Consider the following 24,289-nt stretch of genomic DNA (forward strand, 5'->3'; position numbering starts at 1 on the left):
GCTGTGTTTAGACAAACCTCCCGCAGACGCCCCGCTCAGGGCACCTAGGTGCAACCCATCAGGGAGACAGCTTGTCTGGTCTGCTGGCAGGGCGAGCTCCTGTGGACCGGTCAGCCCAGTGTCACACCCTGGGTGGGCATGTGTGTTCTGCCTATGAGGACAGGCGTCTCGGCCAGTGCAACAGGTTTTTATTCTGAATTCATTTAAAGCCTCAAATGAGGTAGCGATGGTAAATATCACGGAGGAGAAAGTTAGCTATGACAGCCACAGGTCTCAGAATGTCTCCGCTTCGTCCCCCAAACCATTTGGGGATGAAACTGGCTACACTGTGCTGTTTCTGCTGCTTGCTCTCACAATAGCCACTTAGATTAGCAAAGTCCCGATTATTTTTATTAATGGGAAAAAAAACATTTTTTTTTTACTGCTTATAAATTAAATATGTAGGGGAGGTGGGATTAACTCTCATTTCTTTATACAGTTTATATTTAAATTTTCAAAAAGCATCTGCTACCTCAGTAATTTTATATATTAATAAATAATTTTTAAAATAATGGACATCTTTCAAAATATGCAAATGCAAGCAATGCTTGCTTGTGTTTTTACAATTCAGACAACAACAAAATATACAAAATAGAAGGCAATCTACAGATGTTAACTGAGAACATTAGCATGTATATATTTATTTAATGTGAAAATACTTTAATTTGGCTAATATAATTTTGTTATATATTTCTTTCTCTTAATAATACATAACAATTATTTTTCTATATAAATTTATGAATCTCTCATAAATTCCTTTTGAGAACAGCTTCAAAACATTCCATTATGGGCATGTCTTAAATACTTTTTGACCAATCCTCTAATAATATACATTTAGTTTGCTTCTAATTCCAAAATATTATGAGTAAGGCTACATAAACATTTATGCACGTCTCTGGTTAATTCCTAAGGATAAGGAGGTTGAAGAGGATGCAGGTTTTAAGTCTCTTACTGCATATTCCTGAGTGCCCTAAGAAAGGTCACGCCAATACATATTCCAACAAACAACAGAGGAAAGTCACCATCCATTTATAATGGTTCTGCTATTTTACCGCAAAGACAAAAGAAAAAGAAGACTTGTAAGATTTTAGTTACTGAAAACAGAAGCTGGAAAAGCAAGAGCACTAGCACCAGCAGCAGCCTTATTAAAACTCCTTTCCTCAGAGGAAGGAAGGAACTAAGTACAATTCGCTGAGTGCCTGCAGAGGACAAGTTGCTACACAAAGGGCCGAACGTGAACCCTTCCGTCCAGTCTCGAGTAACATCCTAGGAGACAGGTGCCACAGTCCCCACGTCACGGGTAAGGACTGAGGGCCGTGGAGGCTGACCGTCTAGACCAAGGTGAGCTGGACGGAAGTTTTGGCTCTGGGCTGTGCGGGCAGACTGTCTGACACCACTTTCCTTTGTCGTTCAGGCTGCACGCTCTCCACCAGATTCCCAGCCGTTTGCCATGTTAGAGCACATGAGCTTGCTGAGTTCCACATAGTGCAAGGTTCTCCGGTCTCAGGTCTGAAAGAAATACCTAGTTCAACATCTGCATCTTTGTAGGGAAACACATAAAACAATTAGGGAAAAAATTAGGGTGAGTATTATTTTGTAACATTTGCACATTATTTTCAACTCATTCATACTCTGTAAAACTTCTCAAAGTTTCAGACATAGAACTTTACAAATAGGTTGTGGGAAAATATATTTTCAGCCACACATTTTTGCTTTAAATTTTTTGAAAAAAACAGCTTTAGTAGTGTGCACCTTGAGAAACAAAAGGCAGAGGAAAATAAAAAGGCAAAATGAGAACTAAGAAAGCGGTGCTGTACGTCGGGCAACGTGCACTAAGAACAACAGTGATGACTTCTAATGCGTCCCCACATCCCACACACCCATATGGAAGGAAAATCTTAAGTAATAGACTCAGCTGACAGTCACATTTGCTCTCACACTTGGTGTTAATGAAACTGGAGAGCAGGACAGGAATGCACATGTTTTTTGTCAGAAATAAATGGGTGACTTCAGTTGTTCCAACTTTTTAGATTCCCTTTGTGGACTACACTTTCAGATTTTTTCATGTTACAGTTTAATCATAAAGTCATCATTTTTAAAAGAGAATTATCCCCTTATAATACTCAATGCAGTATCATGCAGAAGTGTGTAACTTTAGTTAAGTTTCCTACAAAAATGATTAATGTAGCAACACAAAGATTCTGCATGTTTTCCCTGCTTTTTTCCCCACAGGAAGGCAGCAGTGACAGATCCTAAATTTTTTTTCTTTTTTTTATTGAGATTTATAACAGTTTACATCATTGTGAAATTTCAGTTGTACATTATTTCTTGACTGTCACCACATAAGTGCTCCCCTCACCCCCTGTGCCCACCCCACACCCCGCTTCCCCTCGTAACCACTGAACTGTTTTCTTTGTCCATGTGTTTGTTCATATTCCACATATGAGTGAAATCATCTGATGTTTGTCTTTCTCAGACTGGCTTGTTTCACTTAGCATAATTCCCTCCAGGCCCTTCCATGTTATTGCAAATGGGATGAATTTGTCTTTTTTTTCCGGCTGAGTAGTACATATATTTAGTAGTACGTTGTACATATATACCCATCTTCTTTATCCAATCATCAGTCGATGGGTACTTGGGTTGCTTCCATGTCTTGGCTATTGTGAATAGTGCTGCAATGAACAGAGGGGTACATATGTTACTTTGGATTGTTGATTTCAAATTGTTTGGGTAGATACCCAGTCGTGGGATAGCTGGGTGATATGATAGTTCTATTTTTAGTTTTTTAAGGAATCTCCATACTGTTTTCCATAGTGGCTGCACCAGTTTGCATTCCCACCAGCAGTGACTGAGAGTTCCCTTTTCTCCACATCCTCTGCAACATTTGTTGTTTTTTGTCTTGGTCATTATAGCCATTCTGACCGGTGTAAAGTGATATCTCATTGTAGTTTTGATTTGCATTTCCCTAATGATTAGTGATGTTGAGCATCTTTTCATGTGTCTGTTGGCCATCTGTAGATCTTCCTTGGGAAACGTGTGTTCATATACTCTGCCCATCTTTTTATCCAAATCCCAAATTTTAAATCAGCGGATTATGATACTTCCTATTTCTTTTCATTTTAATAATATATTTCCTACTTTTCCTCCAACATCACAACCTGCTTTTATAAAATATATGCAGTGCCCTAATTCTCATAGGAAATCCTGGAGACTCATAGGATGCTGATCTTGCTTTTTATTTTACAACTTCAATTTACCAAATGGCAAAATTAAAGTCAGAAAAGAAGGAAACTGGGAAAATCCTAGCTGATTCACACTTGAGAGAGAGAAACACTTTTTCTTTTTCTGTTTGTACATAGAAGCCTAAAGAGAGAAGTTTAGGAGCAGACGCAATGCCGGCATTTTCATCTACTTGACGTACAGTTGAAAAGCAGACCTTCATTCTGAATTGCCTGTGCTGCAGGAAATCGGTTTAACCCAGCTTCCACCAAAGGCATCCTTCAGACCCCTGACATGGAGGCACACAGGGTGGTTCCCTCCAACCTGAGGCCAAGTTAAGAGGCCCTGTACCTCCACCAGCCCCCAGCACACACAAAGGGTACAGCTCTGGAAGGCCCGGCAGCAGTCATGCTGTGCTGCCACCCCATTCAGCCCAACTGAAGCACTTCCCACAGAAGGTCAGGGATCTCAATCCCCTGAAAGAAATCTCCACAAATAAACAAATACTTGAATATTTCGGCGGTTTTTGAACTGAAGAATCAGGAGTTAGATTCAGCAAAATGCAGTATGGTGACTAAAACGAATGCCCTCCTACAGACACAGGACGTCGTCATTCGTCGTGCGCACTATTAAAGGAAAAGAAAGTGAGGATTATACGGTAGCTGGTGAATCTCAGTTTAAAATCCACAGATCAGCTCTGTTCAAGGTAACTGTGTTGGTCAGAAGGCATCCTTCAGTTCTCTCAGATGCACTGGAAACAGCGCGGCCCTGCTCCCGGCCCTGCCTCTGCGGAGGATGGCTGTCTGCACTGGGAGCCCAGGTCTCTCACCAATTCACTTTAAGTGATTTTTATTCACGTGATACTTAGAAAACCAACAACGGAGGAATTGGTGCCTTCGGGCTGTTCCTGAATTACCGGGGAGCACAAGTCTCCTTTTCTGCAGGGCGGGGAATGCACTTACTTTTGCACAGAGTCCTAATTTCCCTTCCCCTCTGTTGATGGCAGCAGGTCCATAAATCCCGAGAGTCAGGCCTGAGGCATCCCACTTAGAGCAGAGTGAAGCTCTAATGCCCCAATGCCCCAGGGGGCTGGGGAGGGGGGACAGCACAAGACGGGGAGCTGGGGTTCACACACAATCTATACGTGCATCCTCGCTGGAGGCCTGCAACGCTGAAAACCGTGGAGCGGGTCCACTTAAAATCGCTGGGTCGCTTTCCAGACCACGAACGCTCTACCTGTGAGGCAGACCTGACATTCACCTTTAAGGTGTGCGCTAAGGTTTGGATGGCGGAGGAGCGCAGGGGCGCTCAGGGCCTGGCACCTTCCAGAAGGTAAGGAGACCCAAAGTTTACTCCACCGTGAATAGTGTCACCTCTTGTAAGTAAGAAGCGTTTGAAATATCTTAAAGTTTACATTGAATATTTTATATATGTCAGGAAGGATCATTTCAAGGTGTCTATACTATATATATCAATGAGCAAATGCGCAGAGAAAACACACAGTGCTTACTAGGCACTGCTCTAAGTGCTTTATGTATACTAACCTAATCCTCACAACCTAGGAGGTGGGTAACATTGTTACCACACTATTCACAGATCAGGGAACTGAGAGGCTAGGTAACTCACCCGAGGTCACACAGCTAGTGCACAGCAGAGCTGGGCTCACACCCAGGCATTCTAGCTGCAGAGTTATGCTCTTAACCACCACATTGTACAACCTCTTTCAGTTTTCAGAAAATGATTAAATTTTATTCTTCTTTTAAATCATCATACAGAGAGATTAACTTGATTTATTCAGTTCCCCAGTCCCTCCTTCCACCTCCAGTTTCCCTGACTAGGTCTTTCCTCAAGGCATGCACAGTTAAGTTTTTTTTTTTTTCTCAGAGACAATTTTGTAAATAGCATAAAGTTCTTTGAAATCCCAGATAAATGCAAATAAAGTCTGAACCAATATTTATGCGCCAAAGCAATTTTTATCACTACATAAGGCAAGTCTTATAGCCCAATAATTCTTTTGTTGATGTATTTATTCAATTATTTATGACATCTAGAGCTTATGATCTTTTTTTTTTAAAGACTTTTATTTTTTTCCTTTTTCTCCCCAAAGCCCCCTGGTACATAGTTGTATATTCTTCGTTGTGGGTCCTTCTAGTTGTGGCATGTGGGATGCTGCCTCAGCGTGGTTTGATGAGCAGTGCCATGTCCATGCCCAGGATTCGAACCAACGAAACACTGGGCCGCCTGCAGCGGGGCGGACTTACCACTCGGCCACGGGGCCAGCCCCTAGAGCTTATGATCTTTTGAGTTAATCTTACAGATGAAAAATCTCAGAGAGTGGAGAAACAAATAGATGGCATAAATCCAGGAAAGTCCGGGAAACAGCAGTTCTCTGCATAGGAATTTAAAATTCACATCAAAACCGAAGCGCACGACTAGTGGAAGCAGGTAATCGTTGTCTGGGTCAGAGTTTAAGGAAAAGCATCAGTACCCCCGATAAGCAGACCCTCTCTGACCAGGGATGCCCACGCCCTCTAACTGTGCCACTCTCCACTGGTCGATATGCTCACACACCTGACAGGCACCCCACAGATCCTGGGGAACAGCTCACACCACAGAGAGCACCGAGCAAATATTCATGCCACGTGCAGGCGACAGCTCACGTGGCGCTTGCGTTGTCTGCTCTATCTACTGATGGGTCCATTGAAGGCTGCTGTCAGTCCTACAGATCAGGGTCAGCAAACGGAAACTGTATTGTGCACCTTTTCAGCTAATTACAAAATTCTGCCTGACATGCTTTGAGACTGGTCAGAAATAGTACACACGGGCCAGCATATAGCTCCCCAACATACACGGCGTCCCCTCTTATCAGTCAGGAAAACACAGGCAGGACGACAAGGAGAGAAGCCCAGCCCGGGCAACCAGGTGTCCTTCCACCACATCTCTGTGTTCTCATAAGGAACATGGCGTGCCACAAATAACCAGATTTTTAAAAACCTCAACCTGCATATAATTGGTTTTTCATTGCATAGTTTGAGACAATAACAAATAACTTCTAAACACTTAGAGATATTCTTCAATGGCTATGTTTGGTATTCCTATACATTTAGCTAAAAAGAAATTCTGTTTGTAGATTCCTTTTCTCCTTTGTCTCTAATATTAAACTGAACACCAATAGGAGAGTAGGATTTTTTCCTTACTGCCTCCCCCACTTTCTCTGGGTCTCAAGATTCCACCAGCTTATTCCACACTCAGATAATGCTGAATAGATCTTATAAGGAGGATAGAAGAAGCAATATGCAATATAGCATCTTGATAATATTCCAAAATATTTTGTGGGGTGGGGCTAACCTGCTGTCAAAATAAGATGTGCTTTTCCTCTACCTGAAAATGTTTACTATCGCCCAGTCCAGTCAGATTTCCACACCTTCTGACACACCCACACCAGCCATATCTATATTTACAACAGATAGAAAAGCTCAAGTTCAAAACAATAACCCTGAACCATCAAATAGGCTGATTTAGCATCAGCACCCTATTACAGAAGCCATGCAGCATTTAAGGGGATTTTACAAATGTTACTCTAATGATGGTTAAAGGATTAATGATTACATTCTTCAGAAAACTCACTATATGATGATTCATATCCTATTCCTCTTTCTCTCACATCACATGTCTTAAAATGTCAGCACATCTTATTGGCTTTACCTTAAAAATCTACCCAGCGTCTGTCTTCTTGTCAGCACCTCTACTGCCACAGCCGTGGTCCAGGCACCACATCTCTGCCCAGAGCAAGGCAGCAGCCTCAGAGCTCACCTCTGCTTCCACCTTTGCCCCTCTTGATCTACACCCTTCACAGAAGCCGTAACAGAAGATAACATGATATTAAGTCAGAAATACAAAAACCATATCAAAGTGAAATGAGCCAGGCACAAAATGACAAGCACTGGATGATTCCTCTCATATGCGGTACTTAGAGTCATGGAACACGTAGAAACAAAGTGGATGGTGGTTGCCTGGGGCTGGGGAGGGAGCATGGGTAGCTGTTCTTCAGTGCGTGCAGAGTTTCAGTTTTGCAAAACAAAAAAGTGCCGGAGATCTGCTGCACAACAACATGAATAGAGTTGACATTATTGAACTCCACACTTAAAAGCGGTGAAAAAAATTCAAATTAAAACAAATCTTGTCAAGCTTATCTTCCCTCCACTCAGAATCCTCCCACCACTTCACATGTTACTCAGCAACAGCCTGAACCTTTTCTGAGGCCCAGAGGGCTGTCGACGAAAATAATCCATAACCAATCTATAAATGAAAATTTGGGTGAGTTTATTCTGAGCTGAAATCTGAGGACCATGGCCTGGGGCCTTTCTTCCCAAAGGAAGAAAGGGCACCAAAGAAGTGAGGTATACAGAGTGGTTATATACCCCCATACAGGACGTTTCACATATGATTGAAATGTCCCTCCCACAATAGTCACAAGATTGCCCTGTCGGCACAGCGCTTGACTGACACAGTCTGCTGTCTCAGAGGGCGTAGCAGGAGGCAAGTCTATTGTCTTGAGCTGGGTGGTCACAGGTGAGAGCAGCAATCAGTTTCTAGCCTAAGGAAAGATGCTTAATCCTTAAAGAAATGCCAATGTTGGGAGGGAGAGGGAAGTTGCACCTTTATCTCAAGGGCCTTTGTTCTTGCCATAGGGAATCTCTAAAGCAGATATACAATGCATGCTCAACGCCTTGGTCAGGCCCTTTTGGAAAGACAAGTTCAGGCCGAATCAGGTTTATACCAAATGGCTTCCTCATATTCCTCATATTCTCCAATATATCCTATTGCTTGCAATTTTTATTTGTCAGGGCTAAGCATGACCAGCACTCACTGCCTTTACTGGGTCCACCCCAGCCCCACATCCACGTGCCGAGCAGACCTCCACTCTGCTCTCATTCGTGCTGCAGCCAAGCTGCCCTCAGCCTGCACCGTCCACACACCACGCTCCCGGCCCTGTGAAGCACACGTCCCTCGTGTCCGCAGCTCACGCCCTGCTGGCGCAGGCCTCTGATCAGACAAGTGTCAGGGGTGAGGGCCCAGCTATCTGAAATCACTCCTACCAGGGGCACCTTTTCTAGATTTGCTTTAGTTCTAGCGTCTATCAGCGTCGAAGCAATTCTCCATCTATTTCTTTTCTGTCTCTCCCAACTAAAAACATGAACTCAGAGAGATCAAAACCTGTGCTGTGTTCATGGCTCTGTCTCCAGGGCTCAGAACAGATCCTGCAACACTGGAGCTGACCAGTAAACGTTTACTGAGCAAGCGAATGAATGGGTAAGTGGGGGAACGTGTTTGCGGACAGCTGAACTGTACAGGGAAATAAATTTCACTTCACTTTTGTTAGAGCTTCACTCCAGTTCCTGACCCGATTTCTGAAGGATGCTCAGCTTAATTCAATATTATTTTACTAAAGGGCAAAAATTATAGGGACTGGGAAATATGTTAATATTTGAAGTACAAAAGTAGTTTCGTCTAGTTTTGGTGTTGTACACTTTTTCATTCTTCTGCGGTCACAACAGATGCAAAGACCTCAGCTGCCGTGAGCAGGAGAGCTAGCCAAGCTGTCCTGCAGCACGAGGTGCCATGGCCTCCTTTCTGCCAGGGCATGAGACACTGTGAAGCAGCCATAAATAACAGGCTGATTAAAACACACACGCACACACATCTGTGTGTCGCCTAAAGCTAAACTTAATAATTCAGCCTGCAGTCCTGCCTGCTGATGTGAGTTGGTGCCAAGAGGCGTGTAAGGATGGAGGGAAAAGTAGGAAGGTAAGTAAAGGGGAGAAACATAGATGAGAGCACTGGAGCAGAAGGCAGGAACAAAAGCACGCAGAATCTGCAAGAGGCAGACAGTCAGCTGCTTCAAATTGTCATGAAAATGCATAAATGCACCATCGAAATTGAGTAAGGTTGGTAGTACGAGAGTACATATTTCCAAACGACTGCGGGAGTAAAACCCATGAACAATATTAAAGGCATTTACATGAGCTACTGTTCTTCTGAATGGCATTTGCCTAATGCAATAAGATCTGGATAGCTTGAGCAAAATACAAATTTGGGGTTGTAAGACATAACCCTGATGCCCATGCTATTGAAAAAAGACGAAATTTTCTGAAGACAATAGTTTACATCAATATTATCAGTTTGTTGCATTTGTGTGGTAGATTTTGCGATTAAATTAATACTGTGTAGTAATTATTCTATACTACCCAGGCTAGAGAGTCTAGTCTCCTTTTTGAGTTTACCTTGGTGCTGGTTTCAATTAAAACAAAGGCTTGAAATTCAAACTTAATTTAAACAATTCCAGTCTTCCTCTGTAAAGTAAATAGGATATGAGAGAATAAAGTATATCCTAAAGAAAATAGAATACACTTTAATCAAGTAAATTCTAACTAAAAATTACTCCTGTCTCCAATTTTTCTAAAGTCCTTTTTTTCACATATGTCTATCTCACTTCCTTCCAGCTCTTCAAAGTTGACAGAATTACATTTACAAATGCAAAAAGCAAACACTTATAGCTAAGAAGCTTTTCTCTTTTTTTTTTTTTCATCTTCTCTGGCTGCATATATTATATAAAACATCCTTGGGAAAAGTGAGAAAAAATTCCTTTATTAATAGCAGAATTTTCTAGCAGTAACGTGTCTCACAAATTCCAGGTGAAGATGGCTTGTCTTTATAATTTGCCTGTATTTTGTCTTTTTACCTGGACCTCATCTCCAGATAATTCAGGTGCTTTTCCTGAAAGGCTTGTTCCTCCCTCGTTAACACCGGTAGCTGCTCCACTCAGGTGGGAGATCCGGGGGCCCTTCACCAGCCCCTCCCCCACGGAGACCTTCACCAGCCCCTCCCCCATGGGCCCTTCACCAGCCCCTCCCCCACGGAGACCTTCACCAGCCCCTCCCCCACGTGCCCTTCACCAGCCCCTCCCCCACGTGCCCTTCACCAACCCCTCCCCCACGGAGACCTTCACCAGCCCCTCCCCCACGTGCCCTTCACCAGCCCCTCCCCCACGTGCCCTTCACCAGCCCCTCCCCCACGGAGACCTTCACCAGCCCCTCCCCCACCAGGCCCTTCACCAGCCCCTCCCCCACGGGACCTTCACCAGCCCCTCCCCCACCAGGCCCTTAACCAGCCCCTCCCCCATGGGCCCTTCACCAGCCCCTCCCCCATGGGCCCTTAACCAGCCCCCCCCATGGGCCTTTCACCAGCCCCTCCCCCACGTGCCCTTCACCAGCCCCTCCCCCACGGAGACCTTCACCAGCCCCTCCCCCATGGGCCCTTCACCAGCCCCTCCCCCACCAGGCCCTTCACCAACCCCTCCCCCATGGGCCTTTCACCAGCCCCTCCCCCACGTGCCCTTCACCAGCCCCTCCCCCACCAGGCCCTTCACCAGCCCCTCCCCCACGGAGACCTTCACTGCCCCTCCCCCATGGGCCCTTCACCAGCCCCTCCCCCACCAGGCCCTTCACCAGCCCCTCCCCCACGGAGACCTTCACCAGCCCCTCCCCCATGGGCCTTTCACCAGCCCCCCACTGCCCCCAGACACAGGCTCTTTGGCTTTAGCTCCGCCCATCTCTAGCTCCTGGCCCAGGGCCGGACCTCTGGTCCTTTTGTCTTGTTGTTGTTGTTCCTTAGCCGGCATTAACTGTCTGAAGAAATTAACCTTCACGTCTTCTCAGAAGCACCAGACGACTGTTAGGGATCAGTTTAAGGTGTTTCAACTCTTTCCGCGTCACACAGTGAAACGCATCAGCTGTCCAAATACTGGGAAAGAACATGGCATGACAGTGTTGCTGCACCCTCTTTAAGCCGGAAGATGGGAGGGGACATCTCAGCACGACCCCCTGTGCTCTTCATTGCTGGTTCATATCGCTGATTCAGCAGATAATGGATTGTGCAAACATTCTGAGTCTGTTCTGTGCACCATGCTGTGCTATGCGCCATGGAGGAGGATGAGATGAACTCCGTATGTTCCTTGTCCTCAAGGGGCTCACAACCATCTAGGGGTTTACATTTTAGTTTTATCATCACAGTAAGTTATGAAACACTTACAGAAGGAAGATAATTGTGTAGAATGACTGGCAGGCAATAACCTCTGTATAAGCCTTCTATCAGATACTGCACCTGCAGACGAGGAATTTGTGATAGACGGATTGCCAAAATATCCACATCCTCATCCTCTGTCCACGCCCTTTGCTGTGACAGCCGAAGGTAGAATCCATTTTCCTACCCCTTGAATCGTGACTAGCCTGTAACTTGCTTTGGCCACAGAACATGCTGGAAGAGTCCTTGTGCCAGTTCTGAGCTGGGGTTTCAAGAGGCTTGGATCTCTTCTGTTTTCTCCCCTGGAACCCTGACGCCAGTATGTGAATAAGCCAAACTCCATGGCAGGATGGTGAGACATACCTGGCCCAGTTACCTCCACCAGCTCAACCAGCAGCCAGCACACAAGCAGGCATGAGCAAGACTGTTCTAGACCATGCAGCTGCCATCTGACCTGCCAGGTTTCCACAGATGTGTGAGTCAGCCCAACTGAGACCTGCCAAGCCTGGTCCAGACCCGCAGAACTGTCCAGCTGACTCATAGACTTATGAGCAACAAGACAAGCTTATTCTCTTGAGCCACTGAGTTTGAGATGGCTTATGGAACAGTGACAATGCACTGCTGTGGTGATATATCACTGATAGAGGATAGTGGACACAGCATTTACAAATGCATGGGGAGCTGTGGCTTTCTCTACTAGTAGGATGTGACTACATCTGTATAATTTGAGCTGTAAATATATTTCAATGTTAAAAATGGGATCGAGGATCCAAGATGGCGCCGTGAGTAGTCCTCTTTGTCTCTCCCCCTTTGAGTCTACAATTATTTGGACACTCATCGCTTAACAAAGGATATCCAGATAGCATCTCAGGACGTCTGAGAGACCCACACGACTATACATCGGAAGGCGGATGGACTTCCCTCCAGGATGTGGAGATAGGTGAAAACTCTCCGACCCCGACCGAACAGCCTAGTACCTGCAAGCGGCTTTCTTCCAATGGACGCCCCCAGAAGATCAACACACACCTAGGGCAGGAGCGAGCACACAACAGAGGAGTGACGGTGGAAACAGGTGACCAGAACCCTACCTAAACCCCCCACAATTACTCCTAAACACAGAGGGAAACTCTAGAGTTACACACCTGAGCCCGCGGGGAGAGTCTCTCCCCGCCATTGGTGGGGAGATCCCACCTAGTGTTCATGGCACCCGGAGGGTCCCAGAGAGAATCACTGAGGGTACGGAGGCCCCCCAGCTGCCATTGCCTGCACAGTGGGGAAAGGGATTGCCGGAGATCTCAGAGAGGACTGGGGCTGGGTGAAGCTCCAGAGGCCAGCTCCACGCCCCGGAGGGGAAGCTCCAGAGTTCTGCCCGGGCAGCAGACAAAACTCTCTGTCTGCCATTAGCAGAGGGGCCACGCCCAGCATTCACAACTCCAGGAAAGTCCCGGAGAGAATCCCAGAGAGCGAGGTGACCCCCAGCTGCCGTTGCCCGCCCCATGGGGCTAGGGATTGCTGGAGATCTCGGAGAGGACGGGCTGGGTGAAGCTCCAGAGGCCAGCTCCGCGCCCCGGAGGGGAAGCTCCAGAGCTCCGCCCGGGCAGCAGACAAAACTCTCTGTCTGCCATTAGTGGAGGGGCCACGCCCAGCATTCACAGCTCTGGGAAAGTCCCGGAGAGAATCCCAGAGGGTGAAGCGACCCCCAGCTGCCATTGCCCGCCCTGTGGGGTAAGGGATTGCCGGAGATCTCAGAGAGGACTGGGGCTGGGGGGAGCTCCAGAGACCAGCTCCACGCCCTGGAGGGGAAGCTCCAGAGTTCTGCCTGGGCAGCAGACAAAACTCTCTGTCTGCTATTAGCGGAGGGGCCATACCCAGCATCCACAACACTGGGAGGGTCCCGGAGAGGAGAATATCAGGCAGGGCAGCAGCTGACCAGCTACCACTGAAATCAGGATCTCCAGCTATCCCCCAGACAGGGCAAAGGGCTCCCCAAGTTCCTGGGGAACAGGACTGAGGCTGGGTGGAGTTCCAGTGACCCAGCTCCGTAGCCTAGGGGGAAACCCTACAGGCTCACAGCAGCCTCAGGGAAAGCCTCTGCACAGCACTAGTAGAGAGCACCCATCCAGCAGCCACAAGGCTGGAAGACCCCGGGACAAAAGTAGCATAGCTAGGTGAGCTAACCACAGACTGTAGAAGATGCCAATAGCTCTGCTGTGACCCATAGTGGACAAGTGAGATTTTGTGGGTGCCGACAGTGACAGAGTGGCAAATATAAGTGATCCTACCCCTGGCCACTGGAAAAGCCCATAACACCGTTGCAGACCCCAAGGAGGGAGCACGTCTAGGTGGGCTGCAACAGTAGGCACCAGCAGCCTGAAGCCCCCTCGTGATGGCCCCTATGGCAGAAAAGGGAATCCAAAGGACCACTGTGACTATGAGGAGGGGCCCAGGCCCAGTTAGCAACTGTGGATAGGGTTCCTGGTTGGTGCAGTATAAACAGCTGCTCCCCCACCACAGCAGCAGAAACAAGTGGAAGGAGCAACTAAACTCTATCTCTATGCAGAGGCACAAATCAACAACATCAAGCAATATGAAAAAATACATTAAATCTCCAGAACAGAAGGAAAATAACAAATACACAGAAAACAATCCCAAAGAAAATGAGATATATAACCTAAATGACGATGACTTCAAAACAGCCATCATTAAAATACTCAATGAGTTAAGAGAGAATTCAGATAGACAACTCAACAAGTTCAGGAGCTATGTCACAAAAGAGTTTGATATGATAAAGAAGAACCAAACAGAAATACTGGAAATGAAGAACACAATAGAGGAGATTAAGAAAAATCTAGATGCACTGAACAGTAGGGCTGATAATATGGAGGAAAGAATTAGCAATTTGGAAGATGGGAATATAGAAATGCTGCAGGCAGAGGAGGAGAGAGAAGTAAGACTAAAAAGAAATGAAGAAACTCTCCGAAAATTATCAGACACAATTAGGAGATGCAACATAAGGATTATAGGTATACCAGAGGGAGAAGAGAAGGAGAAAGGGGCAGAAAGCCTATTCAAAGAAATAATGGCTGAGAACTTCCCAAATCTGGTGAGAGAGATGGATCTTCAGGTGACAGAAGCCAATAGATCCCCAAACTTTATCAATGCAAGAAGACCAACCCCACGGCATATAGTAGTGAAGCTAGCAAAAGTCAACGACAAGGAGAAAATACTAAGAACAGCCAGGCAAAAGAAACTAACCTACAAAGGAACCCTCATCAGGCTATCAGCAGATTTCTCATCAGAAACTTTACAGGCTAGAAGAGAGTGGAATGATATATTCAAAAATCTGAAGGACAAAAACCTACAGCCAAGAATTCTCTACCCAGCGAAAATATCCTTCAAATACGATGGAGAAATAAAAACTTTCCCAGATAAACAAAAATTAAGGGAGTTCATTGCCACAAAACCTCCTCTTCAGGAAATCCTCAGGAAAACCCTCATTCCTGAAAAATCCAAAAAAGGAAAGGGGCTACAAAACCAAAAGCAGGGGAGATAAGTAGAAGGACAACAACAGAGAGTAGCAGCTCTTCATCAGAACAGATTAAACCATGGGACGAGAAACAAAGGAAATTGAAGAAAACTGGAGAACAAGACACAAAATGGTAGTGGGAGGCCCCCACATCTCAATAATCACTCTAAATGTAAATGGATTGAACTCCCCAATCAAAAGACACAGAGTGGCAGGATGGATCAAAGAACAAGACCCAACAATATGCTGCCTCCAGGAAACACACCTCAGCCCCAAAGACAAACACAGACTCAGAGTGAAGGGATGGAGAACAATACTCCAAGCTAATAATGAACAAAAGAAAGCAGGTGTCGCTATACTAATATCAGACAAGGTAGACTTCAAAGCAAAACAGATAAAGAAAGACAAAGAGGGACAGTATATAATGATAAAAGGGACTCTCCACCAAGAAGACATAACACTTATAAATATATACGCACCCAACACAGGAGCACCAAAATTTGTAAAGCAACTCTTAATAGAACTAAAAGAAGACATCAACAACAATACAATAATAGTAGGGGACCTCAACACACCATTAATACCAATGGACAGAACATCCAGACAGAAAATCAACAAGGAAATAATAGAATTAAATGAAAAATTAGACCAGATGGACTTAATAGATATATATAGAACACTTCATCCAAAAACAGCAGGTTACGCATTCTTCTCAAGTGCACATGGAACATTCTCAAGGATTGACCATATTTTGGGAAACAAAGCAAACATCAATAAATACAAGAGAGTTGAAATAATATCAAGCATCTTTTCTGATCATAATGCTATGAAACTAGAAATCAACTACAAGAAGAAAGCAGAGAAAGGAGCAAAAATGTGGAGACTAAACAACACGCTTCTGAACAAACAATGGATCATTGAAGAAATTAAAGAAGAAATCAAATATTATCTGGAGACAAATGAAAATGAGAACACGACATACCAAATCATTTGGGATGCAGCAAAAGCAGTCCTAAGAGGGAAATTCATCGCAATATATGCTCACCTCACTAAACAAGAAAAAGCTCACATAAGCAACCTCAAACGACACCTAACAGAACTAGAAAAAGAACAACAAACAAAGCCCAGAGTCAGTAGAAGGAGGGAAATAATAAAAATAAGAGCAGAAATAAACGATATTGAAACAAAAAAGACAATAGAAAGGATCAATGAAACAAAGAGTTGGTTCTTCGAAAAAATTAACAAAATCGACAAACCTTTAGCCAGACTCACCAAGAAAAGAAGACAGAAATCTCAAATAAATAAAATTAGGAATGAGAGAGGAGAAATCACAACAGATACCAATGAAATACAAGGGATCATAAGAGAATACTATGAAAAACTACATGCCAACAAATTGAACAACCTGGAAGAAATGGACAAATTCCTAGACTGCTACAATCTCCCAAAACTGAATCAGGAAGAAATGGAGAATCTGAATAGGCCAATCACAAGTAAAGAAATAGAAATGGTAATCAAAAACCTCCCCAAAAATAAGAGTCCAGGACCAGACAGCTTCTCTGGAGAATTCTACCAAACATTCAAAGAAGACTTAATACCTATTCTTCTCAAACTGTTCCAGAAAATTGAGAAAGATGGAGTACTCCCTAACACATTCTATGAAGCCAACATCACCCTGATCCCCAAACCTGACAAGGACAACACAAAGAAGGAGAACTACAGGCCGATATCACTGATGAACATAGATGCAAAAATCCTCAACAAAATTCTGGCAAACCAAATACAGCAATACATCAAAAAGATTATACACCATGATCAAGTGGGATTTATACCAGGGACACAGGGATGGTTCAACGTCCTCAAGTCAATCAACATGATACACTACATCAACAAAATGAAAAACAAAAACCACATGATCATCTCAATAGATGCAGAGAAAGCATTCAACAAGATCCAACACCCATTTATGATAAAAACCCTCAATAAAATGGGTATAGAAGGAAAGTACCTCAACATAATAAAGGCCATATATTACAGACCCACAGCCAACATCATACTCAATGGACAAAAACTGAAAGCCATCCCTCTGAGGACAGGAACAAGACAAGGGTGCCCACTTTCATCACTCCTATTCAACATAGTACTGGAGGTGTTGGCCAGAGCAATTCGGCAGGAAAAAGAAATAAAAGGAATCCAAATAGGTAATGAAGAAGTAAAACTCTCGCTGTTTGCAGACGACATGATCTTATATATAGAAAACCCCAAAGAATCCATAGAAAAACTATTAGAAATAATCAACAACTACAGCAAAGTAGCAGGGTATAAAATCAACATACATAAATCAGTAGCATTTCTATACACTAACAATGAACTAACAGAAAAAGAACTCAAGAACTCAATCCCATTCACAATCGCAACGAAAAGAATAAAATACCTTGGGATAAACTTAACCAAGGAAGTGAAGGATCTATACAATGAAAACTACAAGACTTTCTTGAAAGAAATTAACAACGACATAAAGAGATGGAAAGACATTCCATGCACATGGATTGGAAGAATAAACATAGTTAAAATGTCCATACTACCTAAAGCAATCTACAGATTCAATGCTATCCCAATCAGAATCCCAAGAACATTCTTCACAGAAATTGAACAAAGAATCCTAAAATTCATATGGGGCAACAAAAGACCGCGAATTGCTAAAGCAATCCTGAGGAAGAAAAACAAAGCCGGCGGAATCACAATCCCCTATTTCAAAACATACTACAAAGCTACAGTGATCAAAACAGCATGGTACTGGTACAAAAACAGGTCCACAGATCAATGGAACAGAATTGAAAGCCCAGAGATAAAACCACACATCTATGGACAGCTAATCTTCGACAAAGGAGCAGAGGGCCTACGATGGAGAAAAGAAAGTCTCTTCAACAAATGGTGCTGGGAAAACTGGACAGCCACATGCAAAAGATTGAAAATTGACCGTTATTTTTCACCACACACCAAAATAAACTCAAAATGGATCAAAGACCTAAAGATTAGGCCTGAAACAATAAGTCTTCTGGAAGAGAATATAGGCAGTACACTCTTTGACATCAGTTTCAAAAGAATCTTTTCGGACACTATAACTCCTCAGTTGAGAGAAACAATAGAAAGAATAAACAAATGGGACTTCATCAGACTAAAGAGCTTCTTTAAGGCAAGGGAAAACAGGATTGAAACAAAAAAACAGCTCACTAATTGGGAAAAAATATTTACAAGCCACTTATCCGACAAAGGGTTCATCTCCATAATATACAAAGAACTCACACAGCTTAACAACAAAAAAACAAACAACTGGATCAAAAAATGGGCAGAGGACATGAACAGACATTTCTCAAAAGAAGATATGAATATGGCCAATAGACACATGAAAAGATGTTCATCATCGCTAATCATCAGGGAAATGCAAATCAAAACTACACTAAGATATCACCTTACCCCCGTTAGATTGGCAAAAACATCCAAAACCAAGAGCGACAAATGTTGGAGAGGTTGTGGAGAAAAAGGAACCCTCATACACTGTTGGTGGGAATGCAAACTGGTACAGCCACTATGGAAAACAGTATGGAGGTTTCTCAAAAAGTTAAAAATAGAAATACCCTATGACCCAGCCATCCCATTACTGGGTATCTATCCTAAGAACCTGAAATCAGAAATCCCAAGAGTCCCTTGCACCCCTATGTTCATCGCAGCATTATTTACAATAGCCAAGACGTGGAACCAACCTACATGACCAGAAACTGATGATTGGATAAAGAAGATATGGTATATACACACAATGGAATACTACTCAGCCATAAAAAAAGACAAAATTGGCCCATTCACAGCAACGTGGATGGACCTCGAGGGTATTATGTTAAGCGAAATAAGCCAGTCAGAGAAAGACAAACTCTATATGACTCCACTCATAGGTGGAAGTTAGTATATTGACAAGGAGATCTGATCGGTGGTTACCAGGGAAAAGGGGGGGTGGGGGGAGGGCACAAAGGGGGAAGTGGTGTACCCACAACATGACTAACAAAAATGTACAACTGAAATCTCACAAGGTTGTAATTTATCATAACATTAAAAAAAAAATGGAATAAATGAGAGGCCAGCCCAGTGGCACAGAGGTTAAGTTCCCAGGTTCTGCTTGGTGGCCCAGGGTTTGCCGGTTTGGACCCTGGGTGTGGACCTATGCACTGCTTGTCAAGCCATCCTGTGGCAGTCATCCCACGTATAAAGTAGAGGAAGATGGGCACAGATGTTAGCTCAGGGTCATGCTTCCTCAGCAAAAGAGGAGGATTGGCAGCAGATGTTAGCTCAGGGCTAATCTTCCTCAAAAAAAAAAGTAGGATAAATGAAATTTCCTTAATAGACATGTAATAAAAGAAATGCAAGTTCCACAAGAGCGTGGATTTTTGTTTTCTATTTTGTTCACTGATGTGGTCCAACCATCAAGAAGAGTGCCTGGCAGAGAGTAGGTGCTCAATAAAATTTTGTTGAAAAAGTAAATTCATTTAACTAAATATTTATTTGACTATCTCTGAATGTAGAGTTAAGGCCTCCAAAAAGCCCTGTAAATGGATTCCAAGGAACTAAGTGCAGTCCAGGAGGAAACCAGAAGGCCTGGCAACACTTCAGAGGCGTTAGGATGAGTGCTCAAACTGGGTGGCAACAGCAAGAGCAGTACAGGTCAGGCAGGCCCCATTCAATGGGCTGCACTTGCCCCTAAATGAGTGTGACAACCCCTTCTCTAGAATCCCTCTACCCATCCCTTTCAAAACATCAGTGAAAATGTGATGGTTTCTAACTTCAGGCATTCACAGTCTAATGATGGAATTGCACCCGCCAGCTCCTCTCTGAGTACCAGCCCACTTGGCAGTGCTGCAGTAAAGCTGCACGCAGGCTGGGAGTGGGGATGCAGATGGGAGGTTTTTCTGGGTTTTCTGGAAAAAGGTGTAAATATCTTATGATTAAAAGAAGAGACATGAATTTGTTGTCAAATATTTGAGCAAATCATTATGAAATGAAATATATAAAGAAGAACATAGAGAAACTGGACAGAAGGGCCACAGAAAAGACAGAGTCATCATGAAATAGTCTTGGAAATGAGAAAAAAGTTCATGAAAAAGAGAATTGAAAACCAAGTCAAGTGCTTAAGAGATGTCAAGAAGAGGAATTATCAAAGGTCATTATATTCATAGGAAAATGGAAAATGGTCACTAAGGCCTTTTGAGAGAGTAGCTTTACTAGACTATGGAGCTTCAAAATCAGTATTGTAGGGAACTAGAGAGGGGACAGAAGGTTTAAATCTGGAGATATTGAATATAGAGAAATAGAACAAATTCTGAAAGTTAAACAAAGAAGAGATGTATGAGAGAAGTTGGGTGATGCAGAGCGCAGTTAAGGAATGTATAATTCAACATGGCGGAAGTAAGGATGAAGTAGAGAGAGAAAGACTAATGATGCTGGAGGGCAAGATAATCAAGGCATGACGCCTGGGACTCCAGTGGAAGCATTAACCCTAAAAAGAGACACTCATTACTCTCAGACTGGAAAAAAAAAAAAGGACAAAAGGACATGTAAAGAGGAGCAATTTAAAAAGCTCACATAGGATGCTCTCTTAATAAAGAAGGGAAGTTGTCCACTTCAAAATGAGAGGGAAGGATGGCACCCTAAATTGGAAGTGAGCGAAGGTTTGGAAGAGCTCTTGTGCAGACGGTGTTAGAGGGTCAACAAGAGATTACTGAAAGGATTGAGAAGCAGTTAAAGTCAGGCCGCATCAGTTGGTAGTGGGCCAAGTCTGCAGAGTCTTGAGATCTGCCATGATGCTGGGTGACAGCCAGTGGAGGAGCTGGATGGAGGGCGGACCCGTGGCTCAGAGAGGGCACCGCACGCATCACTAGGAGCAAGACCTGCATAACTGCTCGACTCGAAAAGGACGTCAGGAGACGGAGACATTCCCAGCAGATAGCAGGTGCACTTTCAGCTCTGACAGTGGCACATTTTAAATTCACCCACTAGAAAACAGAAAACACCCTGCAGTGTTTGAATCACAGCCAGTTTCAGTATTGTCCTTAACAGTCCAGTTAACTTCCTCCAACCAGTTCTTTTGATTGCCTAGTCCTATTTTATTTTAAAACATGTATAAGGAATTGTCATTCTCTTAAAATGTTTTAAACGGAAGCACTGTGGTATACTAGGAATTTGTGGGTTGAGCTGATGCTGATTCTGTAGCCCAACCAGTTGCGTTGGGGAATGTTATCCCGTCTCTCTGTGCCTTAGCTTCCCTGTCGTAAGTGGGAACAACAACCTCTCTTGGTGTAGATATGAGAATTAAATGGGATAATTTATGTGTTGGTACATGGCAGAGAAGCAATGTAATTTTGTATATTATTTTTGTTTTCTAAAATGAGCCAGTAAAAAATATAGATAAAAATTGGAAAACAAAAAAGTAGAAAAGAAGCTAAAAGTGATCAAAAATCCATCATCCCAGCATTAAAACTTTTAGTATTTTAGTACTGGATACAAAATTTTATAACTAGAGAGCCAGCTTTGAGGCCATGCAGGCTTTGATTTTACAGGTGAGAAAACCACTCCCAGTAAGTTCCGCTGCTCTCTCGGCTCCAGGGCCAACGAGAAGGCCTCCCTCCCTGCCCTCCCCCCACCACGGGAGGCAAAAACAGGCACAGTCAGCGCACGTTTACAGGGCCACATACACTCAAGGCAGCACTGCTCGGTGTACAATCATTTGTTATAATTTCACACCCATTAAGAAACCAGTCGACAGGGTACACGTAGACCAGCAAAAGGCCATCCTTCCAGATGAAAGGGAAAGACACCTTACACCTGTGCCTGTAGCACGGACTGGACAGAATCCCTCTGCCCCAGGATCATAGTTTGCAAAAAGTCTATTTTTGCAAGAGAAAAACATCAGTTTTTCAACTCTCCTTGATATCAAGGAAAGCATGATGGCTGCAAGTCACCCGCTTTGTGAGCTCTTGAAACTCAGTGCCAAGGGCTCTTGTGGCGAAGGATGTTCATCAGTCCACGAAGTTCAGAGAGAATACTTCCCCAAGTGGTCAGACCTCAAGCCCAGCCTGGGGCCTCCACTCTCAGCCTGCAGGGGCAAGGCTCAGACGAACTTTTCAAGGTGAACAAGGAAAAAGAAACAGGAGCCATCCAGTGACCTCACAGTGATGTCCCCAGAGGCCCACGGTCGGCTGGCGTTTGCAGGTGACAAGTGAGCAAGACGGCAGCAGCACATCCTCTCGTATGATGCCAGCAGTGGTCCCCAAACTCGTCTGCACAGTTTTAAAAGGGTATTTGTAAAAAAAACACTCCTGTCTGCTTGTTTTAAAACAACAAGAAGTTGAGGGTTATTAATTGGACAGTGTGACGAGTGTCACCCAGGCTGCCAGCCTGGGGTGTCCCTCCAGCACACAGGTGATGATAAAGAGTCAGCAAGGAAGTGGAGGATGAGAAAGCATCCAGGCATGAACGAAGACTCGGGCATCAACCGTGCAGTGTCTGGAGAACTGCCAGATGCTAGGTGTTGCTGAACAATAATGTTCACAGCAAAGAGCAGGGAGCAGGGAGGGTTGGAAGTACTAAGGCTAGTTACGGGAGAGACTCCTGTACTACGCTGGGCAGCTGAGAGCTGGGCTTGAGTCCAGGTCGTGAGGAGCTGATCACAGCGGGGTGTGGTGGGGCGCACGCTCTGGGCAGTTGGGGGGGCGAACTGAGAAGAGCCTGACAAGAAGGACAAGACCAGCCAGAAGGGTCTGAACGAAAGATGGTGAGGATCTGATGCAGGGCAATGACACGGAAGGAGCTGATGGAGGAGACAATGACAGGAGAGAGCCATTTGGAGGGACCCGGTATGCCTCAGAGACGGGGAGGGAAGGTCCAGGATGGAATGGCAGCTTCTGACAGGTCTGCCTTGATGTTGTCACCTACAGTTAGGAAGACAGGAAAGAGCAGGGCAAAGGGAAAGAAAATGAGTCCAGTTTGGAACATGCTGAAAGTAAGGTGTCTGTGAAACACGCAAGGTAGACGGTCTGACAGAGAGAGAGCTTCTATGAGCTGATGTTCTGGGTTTCTCTGGAAGGCCGCCTTCCTCCTGCTCCGGTGGCTTGTGGCAACTCTTCCTGGCTACCTGCCCCAGGCAGAACTAACGCAGAGAGTCCAGGCAGAAGCATATCCCTTTGCACTTGGCATGCGTCCCTCTTAGGAAGGCTTTCCATCTTGGAAAGAAAGCTGGGCTCCAGGTAAGGACCAAGAGAGGACAGTAGGATTGTGTTGCAAATGAAAATTGTGGTGCCTCACAGGACCACTGCCACACCCAGCTGGTTACTTCTCCATCCCTGTTTCTACTGAGCATGTGGGGCAGCTTCAGGTACAGGGTCAATGGGGTGGCCCACTGCACCCCCGTGCCCTCAACCCAGCACATCTTGTGGCCTCTTCCGTTTTTCTGTCTCCCCACCTCACAGCAGAATCCCTTCCGATGGAACTGAATTACACAAGGCCACATTCGTGCCTCGTCTGCACCTTCCGGAAGCCCGTCTTCCCCTCTCTCCTCGCTTCCTGCCCGACACGTCCGGTCTGCCTCCACCTCACCCGCTGCCCAGACCAGCCAGCTGTCAGGTCTTGCATTTCACTCACAACGTGAAGGACTCCAGATACAAGTTTCATTTAGTAACAGATTTCATTTTTGTCCTCTTCTCTTACAGACTTTGCAGTCCACTTTCTAAACTCAAAGACTTTTTATTTGTGGCAACATGACACAGTGGACCTGGATTTGAATCCCAACCCCATCACCCAGATGGGCAAGTCACATAAGCTTACTGAGCCTCAGTTCTTACCTATAAAATGAGGGGTAAAAATCTGTTCTTTTCATGATTGTTGTGAAATTAAATGAGTAAGCATGTTAAAGCTCCTGGCAGATGGTAGGTGGACAACAACTGTTGTTTCCCCTCCTGCCTCTCTTTTTTTTTTTTTGAGGAAGATTGTTGCTGAGCCAATCTCCTCTATTTTGTACGTGGGACGCTGCCACAGCATGGCTGATGAGTGGCGCATAGCTCCACACTGGGATCTGAACCCGTGAACCCCAGGCCACAGAAGCAGAGCACACGAACTTAACCACTAGGCCAGCGGCCAGCCCCCCACCTCTCTTTTTAATCCTCTCTCATCTCCTCTTCAGAGTGTATTTTATTTTCGTTTCTCTGCTTCCATAGTTTCCAGGGCTGTTTCCCTCACCCCAGGGTGGAGGTGGAGCCGCGAGAGAAACTCAGAATGTAACACGTGCAGTCACGACATCACTGTTTTCTTCTCGTATCTCTAATTTCTCTTAAAAATCAAGTCTCCAGGAGCAGGACATGCCTTTTCCGGACTTATTTCTAC

At 44.7% G+C, this 24,289-nt stretch overlaps 1 long non-coding RNA gene across 2 annotated transcripts in view; it reads right to left on the bottom strand.

The window, feature by feature from the left end:
- Positions 1-1,435: 1,435 nt before the first annotated feature.
- LOC139077061 (uncharacterized) overlaps positions 1,436-24,289 on the bottom strand; it is a 32,704-nt gene continuing 9,850 nt past the window's right edge. The window contains exons 2-3 of one of the 2 annotated variants that reach the window (XR_011529262.1): positions 2,640-2,711; positions 1,436-1,548 (exon numbers count right to left, since the gene is read on the bottom strand). This is a non-coding gene — a long non-coding RNA (uncharacterized lncRNA). Of the gene's footprint in view, positions 1,580-2,639; positions 2,712-24,289 lie in introns of both variants that reach the window. The other variant, XR_011529261.1, reaches the window with a different exon arrangement.

Source organism: Equus przewalskii, chromosome 18 (assembly GCF_037783145.1).
Source record: "Equus przewalskii isolate Varuska chromosome 18, EquPr2, whole genome shotgun sequence".
NCBI lineage: Eukaryota > Metazoa > Chordata > Mammalia > Perissodactyla > Equidae > Equus > Equus przewalskii.